The sequence below is a fragment of the Phyllostomus discolor genome, chromosome 7, assembly GCF_004126475.2.
Source record: "Phyllostomus discolor isolate MPI-MPIP mPhyDis1 chromosome 7, mPhyDis1.pri.v3, whole genome shotgun sequence".
Taxonomy (NCBI): Eukaryota; Metazoa; Chordata; class Mammalia; order Chiroptera; family Phyllostomidae; genus Phyllostomus; species Phyllostomus discolor.
The window spans coordinates 127,934,361-127,951,747 of record NC_040909.2 but is presented as its reverse complement, the minus strand read 5'-3'; the positions used below and the strand labels follow the sequence as shown (position 1 = coordinate 127,951,747).

The 17,387-nt window shown below is 48.4% G+C and overlaps 1 protein-coding gene and 1 long non-coding RNA gene across 2 annotated transcripts in view; one reads left to right on the top strand and one right to left on the bottom strand.

Annotated features, from left to right (window-relative positions):
- The window catches only part of ZHX2 (zinc fingers and homeoboxes 2), a 133,677-nt gene extending 131,219 nt beyond the window's left edge, over nt 1-2,458 (bottom strand). The window contains exon 1 of the mRNA XM_028533953.2: nt 1,939-2,458. The gene's annotated coding sequence lies outside the window, so the exon portion shown is untranslated. The remainder of the gene's footprint in view (nt 1-1,938) is intronic.
- A 143-nt stretch (nt 2,459-2,601) lies between these two features.
- LOC118501782 lies at nt 2,602-12,677 on the top strand. Its single transcript, XR_004904436.1, has 2 exons — nt 2,602-3,739; nt 12,080-12,677. It is a non-coding gene; the product is annotated as an uncharacterized LOC118501782 (long non-coding RNA).
- Nucleotides 12,678-17,387: the final 4,710 nt, after the last annotated feature.

The window sequence follows — 17,387 nt, the reverse complement described above, 5'->3', positions numbered from 1 at the left end:
GTCAGTGACACATTTCAATCTTGCTTGTAGAATTTGCCCCTTTTGGCCTTAAAAGAAGACGTGTCTACCGCGCTATAGAACTTTCCCTTTAAACTTAAATCAAGCTTTTATGTTAGACCCGTTCACGCACTTGACAGCTCCATTAATTTATTTTCACTATAAAACATGCCATTTTACAAGCTATTTATTCCACTTGGTTGTCATCCAAATGCTTTTTGACATTACTGCCCTGGGACTGAACTGTTTAAACTCAGAGCCCTCGCAGATAGAAAGTCAGTCACTGTTTGAAACCTTGAAGAGCTCTCAGGACCTCGCCCCCGTCGCTTCAACAGGCATTAACGTCTGCTCTCTATAAAGCCGTGAGAGTGTAGGTGTGTGTCTACCTGTGTGTGTTTTCAGAGGGTAATTGTGGGCGGTCTGAGTGAACCAAGGGGTGAAGGAGAGGGACTGTTGCCCCCCAAATCCTGCCCAACAGGGCCTGACTCAGACCTGGGAGATGCTAACTTGGGTAGAGAAGGGGATCAGAGAGGAGGTGGGGGAAGAACTCTCAGGCCTGAAAAGACTTAGTTGTCCTGGGGCCCAAACTCAGCAGCGACTCTTTCAAATGGGAGGGGTCCAGAGAAAGTCACGATTTCCTTCCCTCCCTCCCTCCCTCCTCCACACCTCCGGACAAACAAAAGGCCAGCGTGAAACAGCTGAAGGCAGAGACCCCCACTGGCTTGGCAGCCCATCCATCAGGTGGAAGCCTGAGCAAATCACAACTTGGCTTCCCCCAACTTTTCTCCCCAGACTAACAAACCACCCTCCTCGCTCCTCCTCTGCCTCCAAGCACTGCACAACTACGAGGCCAAGGAAACCGTTCTATGATGCTCGCTGGTTTCCAACTTTCCGCTCATCTCCGTCTCCGCAGCCTCCTGCACAGCGGCTGGGGAAAGGGCAAGTTTGCAAAGGCGAGTCTATCAAGTCCTGGGGAAGCCACAAAGAAGCTGCCACACCAACAAAGATTAACCTCTCGTGGGGCAGACGCAGAGCGCCAGCTGCCGTTCCGGGGACGAACGTGGGCTGGGGCTGGCAGAGGCGAGCTGCGGGCGTGGGTCAGCCTGCGGCGGACGGTCAGGCTGGGAACCCCGCGGTCCCCCACAGCCTCTACCCACGCGGGTGCCCCAGCACCTGAGCGGGGCGTGGGGACAGCGCCGCGCTCTGGCCCTGCCCGCGGCAGGTAGCTCCGGCGCCCGCCCGCGCCGCGCGCCCGCAGCTTGCAGCCACCAGGAGAGACGAGAGAAGAGGAGAGGCAGCCTCAACCCACGGCGTCATGCTTCCTGCCACCACATTACGGCGAATCGTCACCAGGCGAGGGGAGAAGAGGGGAGAGCGGGGGGAGGGAGGGGAGCGACACACGCAGCCCCCCGCCTGCCCAAACCCGCCGAGACGGGGCCACGTCCCGCTGGAGTCCCCGCGGGACCTGCCCCGTTTGCACAAAGCGCCGCGGCTGGGCCAAGAAGGGAGGGAGCCGGCCACGAAATAAATAAATAAAAACAGAGTCGGGTCTACGTAACGCCCTGTCGAAAGCGGACGCCATATTTTTTTGTGGCTTATGTCGACATAGGGAAACGTAGACATGTTTTTCCTCCTCCTCCTCCTCTCGGGCTGGCTCCCATTTATCCAAACTTGTAATCAAAACTCTTTAAAAAAATCTCTCCCCCACCCCGGATCTTCTGATTTCCTCCCACCCGCAAAAAGAGCCCGCACCCCCCCTTCCCGCACCCCCCCTTCCGATCACAGACCCGGCCAAGTCCCATTAACAACACATTTTCGGGAGCCGCGGCGGCGACGGTGGCGGTGGGAAAGTTGGGCTGGAGTGGCCGACGCCGGGCGTGCGGGGCTCGGGGCTGGCGGCGCGGGGCGGGGGCTGCAGGGCGCCGAGGCGAAGTTTCTTACCTGCGCCGGGGTTGGGAACGCGGGGACCCGGGCTGGGAACGCGGAGACGCGGCACGGGCGTTCCAAAATGGAACTCTGCTGGCTGCCCCCACCCACTCCCCACTCTCCACCGGGCGCCCGGCGCGGGCTCCGTGGGAAAGAGGGGGAAAGCCAGCCCGCCGGACAGACAGACAGAAAAAGCCCTCGTACGGAGAACAGTGGTCAAAATTTTAAAAAGAAAAAAAAAAAAAAGAAGGCAAAAAAAAAAGGGGAAAAAAATGTCTCGATCAGTGGGGAATCTACGCCAAAACCCACATGATCTGTAACGTCAGCATGCGTATTTGCATACGATACCACCACCCGAGCTGCCACCCGGGCTCGGGTTCCGCAGAAAGTTACAAAGTGAAATTCAGCCCCCTCCCGAGACGCCGGCGAAATGTCATTTTCAGGCGGAAGCTGGGGTCTGGGGGACGCTAGACCTAAAGGCGCTGGTTCCTAGCCAAGGTGGGGGGCGGGGGGCAGTAAATTAACTTAAAAGTCCGAGCCCAGTAACGGAGTCGATGGAATTTCTGCGAGGGGAGGAGGGGGAGGTGCGAGCGAGATCATTGAATATTAAGCAGGACCTGGCGCAGCGGCCGAACCCTCTCGGTGCAATACCCATTTTCTTTATGAAAAGTTCAAGGTGTCACTGATGAGCTCGACAAACTGTTGATCCTGACCACGTGGAGTGGCGGACCGAGGGACCGCGGGGCGCGGCCGCTCGCCCTGCGCTGCGGCACTCGGAGATCCCGGGACCCCGCGCCTCTTCCGCAGCGCTAGGGGCAGCGCGCGGGTGGGGCCGCGGAGCGCGGAGGGCACTGCCTGCGCCTTCTCTCGTCTTTGGGCTCGGGGAAATAATAACAACCACTAAAAAAAAAAAATGTTTTTAAAGCGAGAAACATTTTCCTCCTGGAATAGCAATGAGAGGGCTTGGGGTAAGGAGGCTAAGAAAAAAAAAAAAAAAAAGCTCCCAGTTATATAACGACTTAAAATTAGGTGACTTTTGCTGGGGAGATTCCGAGATTTCCTCTTGCGCTAGGTCGGAGGTTGGTAAAAGATTCTCAAACTTTTTTCCATAAGAGCCAATAAACAAACAGGCGCCCCGGGTGCTGACTTCAACTCTTGGAGGGCTGGCGTTTGCTGGGATTCTGACTCTGAGAAATGCACACCCCTGCGGCGCTGGCGGTGAAGTCCCTCGGAAACGAGGCGGTTCCCTTTCAGACTTAGGACTCCTCCGGCTTTCCCGGCGGGAGAACATCTCTTACCGTCGCCGCCCCCTGGCTCCTCTCGGGCATTTTAGAGCACTGCCGGGCTGGGATCAAGCTGCCCATCGCCCGCGGCCTCGGGAACTTGAATTTGCATTTTGGGCGCGGCGCTCCTGCCACAGTGCTGGGTTAAGGACCTCTAAGGGATTCGGGATCCCGGGGACGCTTTCGGATTGAATCTTGCGGGGCAACCTGTCGGCGCTGCCCGGATGGACCGGTTTTCCCTCCGTGGGCATCTCGATGCTTCGGCACCTCCCGGGCGAGAGCTGAGAGCGAGCTCGCAGTCGCCAAGCCTAGGGCGAGGGGAGACTGGCCGGGGTCTGCTTTTGACGCTCGGAGCGCAGAGAGAAAACAAAAGAAACCTGGAACCCGGAGGCTTTGCGGCGTCTCTGCTTGCCCGCCCTGAGGAGGAGCCGGCGCGGAGCGTCGGAGCTTCTTGGCCAGCCTCTGCTCCGGGGAATTAGAACGAACTCTAGCGGCGGTTTGCGACTCAGCTCTGGGCGCGAGGGCAGCAACAGGTGGCTGTGTGTGGCGGAGTGGTGGGAGGCGAGGACCGCGACTGGGGTGGGGACAGCTGGCTTTGGGAGCTGACTGCGTGGCCAGCGCGCTGGGTTACTTTTTGGCTTTTTTTATTTTCGTTTCCTAGGATGAAAGAAGAAAGTAGCTAAAAGGTTTTTGTTTTTGTTTTTCCCTCTAGGATCTCCCCTAGGGCCCATTTTCTCGAACATAACCCCTTGGGTCCCCAGGAGATTTTTACAATCAAAATACAATTGGCTCATATGCAAAACTATCTTATTGGCCTGCACCTGCTTGCTCAGTTGTTGCTGATGCAGAATCTGTCCCCCTCCCCCCCACAACGCATAAAGCAAGGACCTGGACTCGCAGGGGGTCTCTTGCGTGGCACTAGCATACCTGAGGCGAACGCCCAGGTTTAAAGGATCCTGGTGAGCACTTCCTCGATGACTGTATTCCAGATGGCTTCGCTTCACATCTTTCTTAAACGTATTTGATACCGCTTGTTTACGAGCCTCATCTACGTGCCATCAACATCAGAATTGAGCGATGCTGGCTCCCTCCTCCCCCTTCCTTCAAGGGCCTGCCAGGAGAGTAAAAGGAAAAAAAAAGATTGCCCCCATCTTTAATTTTTTTTTATTTTATTTTGCTCACTCTTGAAGTGTTCCATGTCTCACTCTTACCCTTTTACTTTCGATCCAGCTCATTGCACCAGTTTCCTGGTCCTTTTAAAATAAGTGTAGTTCTCAGTTTATGTCCATGGAAACGCTGGTCCCTCCAGGAAGCGATTCCCATTTTGAGGCCGCATCCCCTTTTGTGGTCAGTCACTTAGGAGGGTGTCCTGTAAGCCAAGGTTCCTTCACCCCACCCCATGAGCGCCTGCTTCTGGCTGGATAAGAGATTGATACATAGGGTGGGAAGGGTCCGGGTGCAGCGAAGCAGGCTAACCCCTCTGGATTTTCTCCAGGCTTCCCATGTCTTCTGGGTATCTGGATCTCATGGACGTCGTCGGGGTTTCTGATGGGCAGCGGTGTCATTAAATTGGTCAAAGTTTATATGGACTGAACTTTCATCATATAAACAAGCAGCAGGATGTAAAAGGAGGGTGACTTTTATGTGAAGTGCCTTGATTCCAGTTTGCTTCTTGTGTAGGCGGAGTAGGCAGGCCCTTCTTATCTGATATGATTCAAGAGCTTTGGAATCAATCATTATAAGAGTAATGTTTATGGAGTGCTTTCTATGCATGTGCTGGTTGCTACTTAATCTTTTCAACAGTCCTATGAGTCAGTGATTCTTAAAGGGTGTTTATGGTTTGTTTTTGGTCTCAGGTCTCCTTTAAGCTCTAATGTTATTGAGGACCCCAAATAACTTTTGTTTCTGTGAGAGAAATATGTAGATATATGTATATAAGAAATATAAATATGTACTAATTAGCTATATTAGATATTAAATTGGAGAAAAACTGAAACATAGGAATTTACAAACACATGTTCCATTCGCCATTAGAACAGTGGCACCACCATTACACGCCACGTGGCCTGTGGGAAACGGTCGTGTAGTCGCGAGAGGATGAGAGTGGAAAGGCCGGTAACATTGTAGCACCCTGATGAAAATAGTTTTGTTTCTGTTTTTGACATTCAGGACTCACTGGAAGAGTCTTGGGGCTTTCCAGGGTGCCAGGTCACATTTTGAAAAACCAGTCTCTATATCTGCTATATTATTAGACCCATTCTGCAGGCAAGGGAACCAAGGCTCAGAGAAACATAGTCACGTGCTCAAGGCAAGTGGAGGAAACCCGGTCCACTGGAGCCCAGGGTCGGAGTTCTTACTGATTGTGAATTCCACCTTTTGCTGACAACCCGAGCTCTGGCCTAGAGCAGCCTCAGGTGCTTCCTGAGACTATTTTCATTAACAGTGATCATGTTTCGAGGCTCTACCAGGTACTGGGCACAGTGCCAGCCCCTCAGATGTGCTACCTGGTGAAATCCTTGAACTGCTTACCCTCTGGCCTTGTTTCTACCCATTTTCCAGATGACTGCAGTTCATTGATGTGAAGAAACTTCTCCGAAGTCACTCAGCCAAAAACTAGTAGAACCTGGTTTCAAATCTTTGTTTGGTGACTTCAGAACCAGCAAAGGCCAAGAGTCCATTACGGTGCTTTACAGAGGCCTGGGAAGGAGAGAGCAGCTTCTGTGTATAATTTGGTGAGAATGGGGCCTAGCTAGGAAGTCTTGAAAAGCTAGAAATGGCAGGAGCAGAAGAAATGAAAACAAAAACAGAAGCAGCATCACCATGGAGGAGCCCCTCGTGTAGTGGCTGTAAACTGAAAGCAGTCATGGCAGGCACAGCACCGATTTGGAAGTGACATTCAAATTGCAGGGTCCCCCCTTCCACCTGTCCGATACTGGCACGTGCATCCTAGCTAAGAACTTTTTAAATGAATGAAAAAAAAAAAAAAGAAGAAGAAGAGAAACCACAACATACAGAGAAACAATCAAGAAAAGGAAACCAGTTACCAGCAGTCCAACCAGCTACTGGTGATAATTTTGGTATATATCCTCCCACGTGTTCATTTATTTAATTTTCCCATCACAAGGCTCAAGAGAAGTGACAACTATTAAATAATCGATTTGCAAACTGTGGCATGGACCAGACACTGCCAATAACAAGGTGAGACAGAGTGTGACCTTTGGGCACACTCAGATGTCTGTACCAAATACCCACGAGTGGGAGGGTTAGAAGGAAACACGCTAGACATGCTGTTTCCTTCCAGGTCTGTGCCTCCCCGCCCTGTGGTCTGATATAAATGTCTCACGCCTTGAGATGAAGTCCCTTGGCATTGGTAGGGGCAGAGCTAGGACTTGATGCTTTTAAATTTATAGCAGGAGCTTGACTTAGCAGCAGCTGGAAGTGACTTGGAGTGCAGAACTGAACATTTACAGAATGGGGAAAGCTCAGAGTTTAGTACTTATTTGATTTCCTGCTCTTGTCTGACCCTTGCATCATCCCTGAAAGGGAAACAAAGTGGGTACTATCATTCCCCTTGTACAAAGGAGGTGTGTGAAGCTTGTAAAGGTTCTAGTAAGAACTTCAGTTTCACAGGCTACATTCGGATCCCACGTCTTGTAACGTCAAGGCCAGTGCTATTTTTATGCCCATTTTTCACCACTTGCTATTATACCAAAAGGGGACGGAACATGCTCACTCTTACACACTGAACCTCCTTTTTACAGAACCCTGGAGAATGATCGTCCAACAAAGTCTTTTTTACAATCGTAAACTGTAAACATATCTTAATGTATTTGCTTGTCTCCCCACTGTTATACAAGGTTCCTGCGGGCAGGCACTTTGTGTGGTTTACTGCTCTACGCCCAGGCTGAAACCTGCCTGGTGGGTCACAGGTGCACACTAAGTGATTGCTGAATGAATGAGACTGAGTGAATGAATGAAGTGCCTTTCTTGTTAGGGCTCTTCCAGTAAGAGGGCGGTAATGCTGTTCAAGTGTATATACATCTTCTATTTCCCTAGAACAATTTTAGCTTACAGCCACATTTCCCGGGGTCAAGGATTTTGTATTTAAGGAACAAGGACTCATGTTTGGTGAGGAAATGTGCAGGCAGTCAGCCTTGCCTGCATTCCCAGCATGAGAAGCAAGAGCATTACGTTGGTCCTTAGGCACCTGTTACTCCAAGTAGCTCATTTACAGACGGGGAAACTGAGGTTCTCAGTGTGTGGCAGTGCCAACACTCCAACCCGAGTCTCCCAACATCTGGCTTAGATGAATTCCCCTGCAGATTTGCTTATCAATGACAAAGACTCAAGCCTGTCGGAGAGAAACAGAGAGTGCCTTCAATCATTGCACGGAAGACCTGAGAAGGGTCTGTCCAGCCAAGTATTGTGAGAAAGGGACAGGATGCTCCTGTTACAAAGGTGTGATGGGAGATGAATGGCAAGACATGGTCATATGGACCCACAAATCTGCCTTTAAAGCAGGATGATAATGTCTGTTGGCTCCCTTCAGAAGATTTTGTGAGCCCTAATATGCACATAAGGAATGTGCCTCCTTATTCTTTATAATGAGCTTATATATATGAGGTCTATCCAGAAGGTATCCAGCCATGTAATATGAAAAATAGAATCATTTATTGAAGAAGATACAAGATACAAGAAACATTGTACATAGGACAATGACACCTCAGTCCCCTTCATATTAGGCACCCTGGGACCTCACACAGTTTTCCCAGTCACCATCAGCTGCCCCATTGTATTTTCCTAAATCTCAGCAACAGTCTGAAATCTCTTCTCTTTCAAGGGTGATTTTAGTTTTGGGAAAAGCCAGAAGTCGCAGGGCACCAAATCTGGGCTGTCGTGGGGCTGAGTCACCTGAGAGATTTGGTGTTTCGCCAAAAAACTCTGCAGGAGACATGATGTGTGAGTGGGTGCGTTGTTGTAATAAAGCTGCCAATCAGCAGTTTCCCATGGCTGCGGCCTTCTGGATCATCTGAATAGTTTCCAGGGAGGAATGTTCGAGCTTGACACAAAATCTGATGCAGATTCATTGCTGTGCTCACTCGGGCATTTTGAATGTGACGGCCACACAGTACACATGCTCACTCGATAGCTTCTACCACCCCCACTGACTAGTGCAGTGAAGTCATCATTGTTCACACATGTGCGTTCCAGGCCACTCTCCTTGGCTGCCAGGTTACCTCAACGTCATGCAAACTGTTCTTATCATATTAACAATGACTGGACTTTTCCCAGATAGACCTCGTATGTGCCATGATGTATACATTAATCCAGTTAGTCATTCGGAAGCTGTAGCAGAGAGGCACTGGAGTTTGAATTCCAGCTCTTTTTTTTTTTTTTAAGATTTTATTTAATTATTTTTAGAGAGGGAAGGGAAAGAGAGAGAGAGAGAAACATCAATGTGTGGTTGCTGGGGGTTATGGCCTGCAACCCAGGCATGTACCCTGGCTGGGAATCGAACCTGGGACACTTTGGTTCCCAGCCCACGCTCAATCCACTGAGCTACGCCAGCCAGGGCATCCAGCTCTTGCACTCACTTCACTTCTCCAAACTCGACTGTCCTGATCTCTGAATACTAAATGGGTGTAACGTAATACCTGTCTCCCAGGGATGTTGAGTTGATTCATGTAAAGCCCTGAGCTTTGTTCTTGACCCACTGGGAGTGCTCAGTAAATGCCACCTACTATTATCACTTATTATGTGAAAATGATACATATTCATGTTGACAATTCTAAAAATTTATATACGTAAAATATATTGCCCTGGCTGGTGTAACTCAGTGGATTGAGCACGGGCTGCGAACCAAAGTGTTGCAGGTTCGATTCCCAGTCAGGGTACATGCCTGGGTTGCAGGCCATGACCCCCAGCAACTGGACATTGATGTTTCTCTCTCTCTCTTTCTCCCTCCCTTCCCTCTCTAAAAATAAAAGTAAATAAAATATTTAAATAAATATATATATATCTATTGAGGGAATACATAAGCAAAAATAAAATATATAAGATAGGTAGAAAGCACTCAGTTTTACTCACCCCCCCCAAAAAAAATCACTGTGAATGTTCTGCTGTACATGTAAGTGTGTCCATATTAAATTAAAACAATTGTCCACTTTTTCCCACACATTGTTCTAGGGCCCGGGACACAGAGCTTATGTCCGATCTAGATAATAAGTAAACACACACACAGATTGTGCTCTGTCATTTCCCTGTTTCCAATCTTTCGTCACTTCCCGTTTCTTTAGGGTGGCACGGGTCGTTTTGCACAAACAGGTTCCAGCCAACTCCTCCAGCCTCTTCTGACCTTGTCCTCTGTATTCCAGTAGCCCTGCATTACCTGTCACTCCCTCAATTTGCTATGGTCCTTGTTTGTAAACGATGTACCCTGTACATCCCTCCTTCCTCTGTGCTTCAGGACTCGGATCAAATGCCCTTTCCTCTGGGGAGCCTCCCTCCGCTCTTTCCAAGAGAGTTAATCCCTCCTCCTCTGAAGTCCTACAGAGTATTGCTCGATCCCTGAATGAGCAGTTACTGCCCTGCAATCCAGTCACTCCCTTCGATTTCTCGCATCCACTTGACTGAAGGTCTTTGTTGATGGGTATCTTGCTTGTCATCTCTGTGTCCCCATTCCTCCCCTAATATGAATATGGGGTAGGGAGAATTCTAAGGTGGCCCCCAAGATTCCAGCACCTGGTTATTCAAACACTGTCTGAGGTACTGCTGTAAAAGTATTTTGCCCATGTAAAGTCTCAAATCAGCGGATCTTAAAATCTGGAGATCATGAAGATTATCTAGATATGCCTGATCTCATTGTATAAGCCCTTGATAAGTAGGAAAATGTCTTTGGATGGTTGAAAAAGGAGTCAGAGACATTTAGAAAGTGAGAAAGATTTTGCCCTGGCTGGCATAGGTCAGTGGATTGAGTGAGGGCTGTGAACCAAAGTGTTGCAGGTTCGATTCCCAGTCAGGGCACATGCCTGGGTTGCAGGCCATGACCCCCAGCAACCGCACATTGAAGTTTCTCTCTCTCTTTCTCTCTCCTGTCCCTCTCTAAAAATAAATAAATAAATAAATAAATAAATAAATAAATAAATAAAAATCTTAAAAAAAAAAGAAGGTGAGAAAGATTGTACACAAAGGAGGTTCTCTGTTGCTGAGATGGAGGGTTCACGTGGCCGGGACCTGAGAGCCGGCTCTAGAAGCTGAGAGCAGTTCCTGGTGGACGGACAGTTGACAAGACAGCGGGGACCACTGCTGTACAACCATAAGGAACTGAATCCTGCCAGTAACCACAGAGCTCGGAGGAATACCCTGCCACCCAGACCTGGACAGCACTCCCGGCTGACAGCTTGATTTCGCCCAGTGAGCAGAAAATCCAGTTGCACCATGCCCAGACTTCCAGTCTACAAACTGTGCAGTAAGGAACTGGTGTTGTGTTATGATGCTCAGTTTATGGTAATTTCTTACACAGCTGTAGAAGGCTGACAAAATATAGATGGTGAGTCAATGTTTGCTAAAGGAATGGATGAAAGAATGGAAACATGCATAATTCGGTAGTTATAAATGATAATTGAGGGGAATGCCTTTCATAGTTTCCATGAAAAGGTGTTTTCTGGAAAGATGCTTCTGCCTCTCTCTGCCTCTGGAAATGTTTGGCTCGACTGCATCCTCCCCCTTGGGGGCACTTCTCCTAGGATTCCAACTGCCCTTTGTTCTGGTCTTTGCACCCCAACTACCACTGCCTTCACTTGAGCATGTCAGCCTCATTCCAGGCTCAGGCTGCTGTAGCCTGCTCTGGCTGTCATAACAAAATACCACAGACTGGATGTCTTAAACAACAGACATTTATTTCTTACAGTGCTAGGGGCTTGGAGATCCAAAATCAAGGTGCTAGCAAGGTAGGGCATATTCTAAAAACTCTTCCTTTGGCTCGTAGACACTGTGTGCATACCTGACCTCTTCTTTGTGTACACATGGTTTGGGGAGCATCATCTCGTCCTCTTTCTCTACAAGGGCACTAATTGCGTCCTGAGGGACCTACCCTGATGACTATATCTAAACCTAATTACTTCTGAAAGGCCCTATCACCAAATATTATCACATTGGGGGTTAGGGGTTTAACATGTGAGTTTGGGGGGACATGTTCAGTCCATAACACAGACCTACGACCCCTCCTTCAGGCTGACTTCTACCATCTTTGGGCCCATAGGTACTTTTTATTTGCCTACTTGCTCTCAGCCCAGGTGGAGAAAATGGGAACTGTTTATTGAGGGCTGGGTGGTGGTCCCTTGGAGGCTCCAACGAAACACAGGCTTTCATGAGATTTGTACCTGCTGTGGCAAGCGGACACGGCAATAGTAACCATTTCAGTGAGTGAGCGTGGGACTGCCCTGAGTGCCAAGCGTGGTACTGTCGGCAGAATAGTTGCTCCCCCCCCAAAGCTGTCCACATCCTAATCCTCAGAAAGTGTGTGCGTGCTGACTAACATGGCAAAGAGATTTTGTGACATGAAAGAGGATCTTGAGATGCGGAGATTATCTGGAATATCTGAGTGGAGCTAATGCAGTCGCAAGGGTCTTTATAAAAGGGACGCAAAGGGTCAGAGTCAGAGAAGGAGATGTGACAAGCAAGAGGTCGGAGCGATGTGGCCACAAGCCAAGGGACACAGGCAGCCGCTGGAAAAAGTCAAGAAGGTGGATTCTGTCCCGGAGCCCCCACATGGAACGCAGCCCTGCTAACACCTCAATTTCAGCTCTCTGAGCTCCCTTGCAGACTTCTGACCTACAGACGTAAGATAATACACTTTGTATTAAGTGTTACAGCAGCCACAGGAAATGAACACAGATGGTGTGGGTGTGCCGCGCTGGATGCAAGAGGTCTTGCAGGTGGGGCTGAAGGATGTCTCAGCAGCAGCTGCTGTGAACCCATGACTGAGGGATGATGGGATCATGGATCCTCAGAAGAGGGCAGTGTGGACAGATGACCCTGAAGATAAGAGGGTGCTTCTCCCTTTCTCTCCCTCCTACATGGATATCAGGCTCTATACACATCGTTCAAAACCTGGGCCAGCCCTCCAGGAAGAGGAGCAAGGGATGGGAGACCAATTGCCTGAGATTATTGCTACCGCATGGGCTGAATGGGAGGGAGCTCACAGTACAGACGGAGCTGCATCACAGAAATGGAAGAAAGTTGTCAGTCTTTCACACCTGAGTTGAGGTTTCTGATTTATAACCAACACGCTCTTTGCAGAACGATACTTCCCAGGGTGGCGTGTGTGGCTACGCAGTGGTCGTGTGGACGCACAGACACCAGGACCCAGATTGGTCTGTGGTCTTTCAAGATCGATTGAAGGTGGAAAATTAGAATATCGTGTTGTTTTTTAAAATTATAACATATTTTGAATTACTTTAAGATTCCCCCGAAGTTGCAAAAATAATATAAAAAGATCACGTGTGCCCTTCCCCCCACCTTCCTCCAGGGAGAATAGCTTACATAACCCTAGAACATTTTTTTTTAAATGAGGAAGTTCACGTTGGTACAACGTTAGTTAGTTAGTACAAAGCCTCATTAGGATTTCACCAGGTTAAATTAAACAAGTTTGTTTTTAGTTCTATGAAGCTGAAGTTTTTTTTAATGATGTAGTTACTTTATAAAATGAAGATTCTTATTCTGAGATCATTGTAGATTCACACACAGAAGTTCCCCCAGCTTTCCCCTTTACATCCTGACTCTGGCCTCCTCCCCCTCACCCCTTCCTAACCCCCATCAACCATTCACCTGTCCCCAGTTCCTACGGTTTTGCATTTCAAGAATCTTATATAACCAGAATCCTGCACTACGTGACGTTTTAGGCTCGGTGTTCTCCACTCAGAAAGATCCTCTGGAGACTCACCCAGGTGGCTGCTCCTGTCAAAAGTTTGTTTTTGTTCCCGAGTGGTGTCCCTCCATGTGGATGTGCTCGCCTGTTCCATCATTTCCCTGGTGAAGGGCATCTGGGTCTTCCCCGGTTTCCGGCTGTTGTGAGCAAAGATGTTGGTGTACAGGTCTAGGTGTGAACCTAAGACTTTTCTGTAACTGGGATAAATGCCCAGGAGTGTGCTCACTGGGTCATAGGATCAGTGCCTTTTTAGTTTTGTTAAGAAACTGCCAAACTGTTTTTCTTGAGTGGCTGTGTAATGCTCCATTTCCACCAGCAATGTTATGAGTGATCCAGTTTTTCTGCGTCCTCATAGGCATTGGGTGTATAAATATTTTTTATTTTAGCACGATGCGTGTGTAGTGTGTCTCCTGGTGGCTTTCATTTGCATTTCCCTGATGGCTAATGATGTTCAACATCTTTTGATGTGCTTATTGGCCATCTGTAGCGCCTCCTCGGTGAACTGTCTCGTCATGTCTCTTGCCCGTTTTCTAATTGGATTGTTTGCTTTTATACTGTGGAGTTTTGAGAGGTCTGTCTGTATTCTAGGTGGCAGTCCTTTGTTGGATATCCGGTTTGCAAACACAGGGTCTGGCAGGAGTAACACCTGAGTGTTACTCCTTGAGTGTGGTTGGTAGGCTAATAACATGGGTGCAATACTCTGTAGTTTTAATTTGAACATCTCACCTAAAATGTGATGTGGTGCGCTTGAGTGTGATATTATTATGTTACAGAATTACATGCTTATGATTTTGTAATAAAAGATTTTGGAATAAGAAAGGGGCGTTATTTGTGCTCGACCCTGTATTTTCTCCCACTGTGTAGCGTACTTTTTCATACTTTTGACATAGTCTTTCACAGAGTGAAATTTTTAACTTGAATGAAATTCAGGATGTAATTTTAGTGTTTAGTTTTCACAGGTTTTGAGATTTTGCTGTAACTGATTTCTAGGTGCATTCAACTATGGTTAGAGAATACACTGCATGTAAGTTCCATTCCTTTAAATTTGTCGAAGTTTGTTTCACGCCCTGGATATGGTCTGAGTATATGTTTTATGGACATTTGGAACGCATGTGTATTCTGTTGTTATTGGGTGAAGTGCTCTATAAATACTTATTTGATCCTGTTGACTGATGGTGTCGTTGAGTTTTATATCCTTGCTGATTTTTTTATCCAGTTTTTTTTTTAATCAGTTGTTGAGAGAAAGCTATTGGAATCTTCAACTGTGTGTATTTGTCTAGTATCCCTTCCACTCTATTAGTTTTTGCTTTAAAGATTTTGTAGCTCTGTTGTTTGGTGCATACACAATCACCCTGTTTGGGGTTCACTCAGCTCCTTGAATCTATATTTTATATTCGCTGCAAAACTTGAGATGGTCATTCTTTCTCTGGTAAGCTTTCATCCTTGTCATCTTTCTCCTGTCCTGTAGGGACCCCAATGACACAAACGTTTGATCTTTATCATGGCCCCATAGTAGTTCCCTGAGGCCCTGTTTTTCTTTGGGCGGGTGTCTGTTTCTTCTGTTGTTCAGATTGGATGATTTCTATCATTTTGTACTTGAATTCACTTTGGTGAGGCTTTCTATTTATTCATTTGTTTGAAGCATGTTCATATCTGCTTATTGAAATATTTTTATCCTGGCTGCATTAAAATCTGCACTGGATAATTCTAATGTAATTGATTTGATTATTGATTGTCGTTTTTTCATTCAGTTCTAGATCTTCCTGGTTCTTAGTATGATGAGTCATTTCTGATGGAAACATGGACATTTTTCATGTCATGAGACCCTGGATCTTATGTCCATCTTCTGTTTTAGCTGGCTTTCTCTGACACAGGGGAGGAAAGAGGATCTGCCTTGTCCCTCACTGCTGGATGGGGGAAGAAGTCCAGGTTCCCCACTTGGCTTTTCTCGGTATCCAAGATGGGGGGCTCCTCTTTACTGCTGGGTAGAGGTAGGCATCCCAGCTCCCCATGTATTCCCCGTGACACCATGATGGGGATGACCTTGTGACCAAGGCACCGTGTCAAAAGCCTTGAGTCTCCACTAGGATGCCACCCTCCAGGGAAAGGAGGCGCCTTATTGTCCAGTAAAGGTGGACATCCAGGCTCCCACATGGTCTCCATTGAGACCGGTGGTGATGAGGGTCCTGGCTCCTTCCTTGGTCTTCTCTGACAGCACCCTGGTGGGCATGCTGGGGGACTGACTCATCACAGCTTCACCAAGGTGGAAGTCCGGGCTTCTCACCTTTAGGCCTTTGCTGGTACAGGTGGGGCTGGACCACAGGTTATTCCCATCCCCCATCACTGTTTGGCTGGAGTAGATAGTTGCGGTCTAAACCTTTGGTATCTTGCTAGTGGGCTGCTCCTTTCCTCATCTTCTGGGGAGAGAGAGCAGGCTTTGGTAGCATTTTGTTGGGGCTTTTTTGTTTTTATCCATACCTGTTGCTGTTTGCAGGTTGCTAGTTTCTTCAGCTCCAAAGTCTTGGGCGTAGGAAGCAACAGAAAACCCAGGGGAATCCCTGCTACCTCGTTCCTCCGATCCCGAGTTCCCGCACCGGGCTGCCTTCTTCTCACAATCTTTCAGAGCCTTTCTATGTCTGTTTTACTTAGATTGTGCAGAGGTTTTTGTTGCACCTAGCAGAAGAAACAGAGAACAGTGTGTCTACTCCGTCTTCTCCAAAGCAGAAGTCTTAAATGGTGGAATTTTCTAGAGGTTTATTGTGAGGACTTCCCTCCTGGAGGACAGTGATTATCCTTCTATCGCCCTTATACAGGACTCTGGGCTGGCTGTTCTCAGGGAGGAACTAGGTGCCGGGGGACATCCTGGCTGGAAGACCTGCCTTTGATGTACTCGGAATCTTTAAAAGGTCGTGACTCATTTCCTTTTTAGAGAAACCGAGGAGATGTCTCCATCTGCCCTCGTGGACGCAGCTTGCTTCCAGGCTCGAACCCCAGTCCTGTCATGACAGTGTGAAGCTTCGAGCGTGGTCGCCGTGACAACGGCACTGAGGAAAGGGCCGGGAGAAGCATCCCACTGTGTGTCCTTGGGCAGTTCATGTCAGCTCTCTGGGCCTCCATTTCTCCATTGCAAATGCGGGAGCAGTGGGCCTGGAACACATTGGTTTCCAGCTTCTACCAATCATAGAGCACTGGCTTGAGTTTCCTATGGCAGAAGCTCCTGCTTTTTAATTTGCTTCTCCATGATCGACTCACAGGAAACTTCATGTTGCTTCAGGATGCGTGCCCCTCAGCAGGAGGGTGGCCGTGCTGGCCAGGTGCACCCACAACCAGGTGTCCTCAGAGGTCTCAACCTTCGCCTGAAGGGGACGGTCACTTGGGCTCATAAATTCAAGGTGCTCGCTACCTATGCTCTAACGGAGAATCTAACAAAACGTGTCCTCCTGGCCAGGTGCCCGTCGCAAGGATGCTCCAAGCACAGACACCCCAAGCTCTGCAATGTGGTGGTATCGCCCCCTCCTCAGACTGTGGACAGCACACACGTCGTTGGTTCATTTGAAATTTTCTAACCATGCCCTTCCTTTCTCCTTCCAGGTCTAGGGCACTTAATTAAAAACACACAACCCTCCCTTATTCCCACACGTTTTGGAGCAGACATTTAACATCATAGCCTCCCCTTGAACATCCTGTCTGCTCCCCCTCCCCTACGACAGAATGCTGCCTGCCTACATAGCTCCTCGTTAAGTGCAAGTGAGTGGAGACTCATCTCCTTCGGATACTTCTGCGAACTCCGTGACACTCACGATGGCCCGCGCTGTAAACCAGCCAGCCCCTCTTTGACTCCCTCCTGGTACCTGACTCTGGGAAGTGCCTGGGGAGGTGACTGTCCCCTTGGAGGGCCGGACTTCCCACTGACAGCCGGATGGCTCCCTGGAGGGCTGGGAAGGCACAACCCAGCTGGGACCAAGTGTGGGGCTCTGGTTCCTCCCTCGAACTCATCTACTCTGTGTCTAAAATGCACAATTATAACTCTGGATGGTGCCAGCTGGATACTAGACTTACCGGAGCGATCCCTTTGTGAAGTATATAAATGTCTAATCACTCTGTTGTGCCCCTGAAGCCAATATAATATTGTATGTCCACTGTAATTGAAACAAATTTAAAAAAGTAAGCATCTACTCAGGTCTGGAAATAAAATCATGGTTAGTTTAAGTTGCAAATAATAACAATTAAGGATTGAGGCAAAGTTGTTATAA